Here is a 2,557-nt window from a genome sequence, read left to right as displayed (position 1 = left end):
ATGTGTCTGTCTGTCTTCCCCTCCCTTTAGATTGTTCGCTCCTTTGAGCAGGGCTCTCCTACCTCCTGTTTCCATCACTTTTAACTGCGCTCTCCAGCTACTCTGCTCACCGCCTCTCGGTCCCTCTGCCCTCTGTCTCCTCTCGCTTCTCTCCGCTCCCCTCAGTGACTCTCAACCTGTCATCTGTGCCCACCCTCTTGGGCCATAGTTACCTGCCTATACTTGCTTTTCCCCTCCCTCCCTCTCTTTCATGCTGTGCCTGAGCCCCTAGAGTTATAGTGCTTACTGTTCTTGTACTGTGCTGTTTCACCTTGTACTGTGCCATTGTTTGTCCCTGTACAGCGCTACGGATACTTTGTGGCGCCCTATAAATAAAAATTAATAATAATAATAATAATAGGGTAATCTAGGGAAATTAAGATGGTGGTTGAGGAATATCATAACCTTGTCTGAAGAGGTGGGTTTTCAGTGAACGCTTGAAGGTTTGAAGACTAGAGGAAAGTCTTATTGTGCGTGGGAGGAAATTCCACAAAGTGGGTGCAGCCCGGAAAAAATCCTGTAACCGAGAATGGGAGGATGTGATGAGAGTCGAGGAGAGACGTAGATCTTGTGCAGAACGGAGGTGTCGAGTGGGGAGATATTTCGAGACCAGTGAGGAAATGTATGTCGGTGCAATTTTGTTGATGGCCTTGTATGTTAGTAGAAGAAGAATTTTATATTAGATTCGTTGAAATACAGGCAGCCAATGTAGAGACTGACAGAGTGGCTCAGCAGAGGAAAAACGGTTAGTAAGGAAAATCAATCTAGCCGCTGCGTGCAAAATAGATTGTAGGGGTTCATGTCTGACTCTGGGAAGACCAGTAAGGAGGGAATTGCAATAGGCGATGCGGGAGATGATGAGTGCATGAATTAATGTTTTTGCAGTGTCTTGTGTCAGATATGTTCGTATTCTGGAAATGTTCTTTAGGTGTATGTAACATGATTTAGATATAGAGTTGATGTGGGGAATAAATGACAGTTGTGAAAAAATTAATGCGTTGTGTAAAAATTAAAATATAAAATATTATTCACTGGTTACTGAGCCGACAGGAGATGCTATTTCTTCCATGGCAGCAGGCAAATAAGAGGTGGTTAGTGGTGTTATCACCTGTTCCCTTGGGATGATGGATTCTAAAACATAAAAAAAATATATTGTCAATTAAATAATACATGTCTGAAATGTAAGTATGTTAAATAATACATGTGTTCAATAAAACTATGTATATTTATATGGATAGGTTAAAAAAAATATGTATATATATATGGCAAGATAGTTATGTATACACAATTTTTCACATATTTATACCTTCTGGACTATGAGCAAGCGTTATTGATGTTCCCCCTTCTTCCGGCATCTCTTCAACGGGTCAGGCTTCTGTAAATTATAATAAATTAGAAAAGAGTATAAAATATTATATATATATATATATATATATATATATATATACACATACACATAGAGAGATAGAGAGAGAGAGAGAGAGATAGAGAGAGAATATAGATAAAAAAAAATTACACAGTATAAAAATCAGTTAGCTAAGACTAAACAAAAATATCTTCTGTGAAGCCATTACCTTGCTGGACATCAGCAACAGGCTCAGACACGTCTTCCTCAGTCACTCTTCTTCTCTTGTGAGCTGTAAATTAATTTTTTAATATTATTATATGCTATTAATTTGTTTGCAGGGTGGAATAGTGATCAAGATAGAGAGTGACAGACAGGGATAGTGAGTGAGAGAGTGTGATAGTGAAAGGGAGGGAGAGAGAGAGAGAAAGCAATAATAAGAGAAAAAGAGGGAGAGTGAGAGTGAAAAAGAGAGTGAGAGTGAAAAAGAGAGTGATAGTGAAAGAGAGAGCGAGAGAGAAAGAGAGTGAAAGAGAGAGAGAGTGAAAGAGAGAGAGAGTGAAAGAGACAGAAGTGATAGAAAAAGAGAGAAAGTGATAGAAAAAGAGAGAGATGGAGATATATGCATATATTTTTTACAATGCAAATAGAAATACCTTTTAGACTCGGTTCAACACTTTGGGCAGGATGAGTAGACTTGGTTAAACGGCTTGCATTTTCTGTAAACAAAAATTATAATCTAATAAGCTTTGGAAACAGTAACGTATATTATCCATTCTATCAAGTTGTTCACAATTTATACCTTGATTTGAAGCCTTTCTCGCTACTTCCACTGCGACTTGACTTGGCATAAGCGATGTCACACCTATATGGAATTAGAAATAAAAAAAATTTAAACAATAAATAACAAAAAATTAGTAACTCAGATTAATGTAGATTCAATTGAAAATTTACATACATTACATATAGCTAGCACGAAAAATATTAAATAAAAATTTACATCTGCACATTTTTAAGTTGCTAGATATTCATTGCACACAATAATAATACGAACAGGTATAACATCAAGTCATGTTATTTAAAGACAAATCAAATACATTTCTATCTCACTTTAATCAAATATATATATATATATATATATATATATATATATATATATATATATATATACAC

The 2,557-nt window shown here is 36.3% G+C and overlaps 1 long non-coding RNA gene across 1 annotated transcript; it reads right to left on the bottom strand.

Moving 5' to 3' along the window:
* Positions 1-1,078: 1,078 nt before the first annotated feature.
* On the bottom strand, positions 1,079-2,202 carry LOC142108206 (uncharacterized). Its single transcript, XR_012680120.1, has 4 exons — positions 2,041-2,202; positions 1,614-1,676; positions 1,346-1,414; positions 1,079-1,170 (listed from the first exon to the last, which is right to left on the bottom strand). It is a non-coding gene; the product is annotated as an uncharacterized LOC142108206 (long non-coding RNA).
* Between the last annotated feature and the right edge of the window lie 355 nt (positions 2,203-2,557).

The sequence above is a fragment of the Mixophyes fleayi genome, chromosome 12 (genome assembly GCF_038048845.1).
Source record: "Mixophyes fleayi isolate aMixFle1 chromosome 12, aMixFle1.hap1, whole genome shotgun sequence".
NCBI lineage: Eukaryota > Metazoa > Chordata > Amphibia > Anura > Limnodynastidae > Mixophyes > Mixophyes fleayi.
The sequence above is the reverse complement of the archived record's forward strand: the minus strand, read 5'-3'. Positions and strand labels throughout refer to the sequence as shown.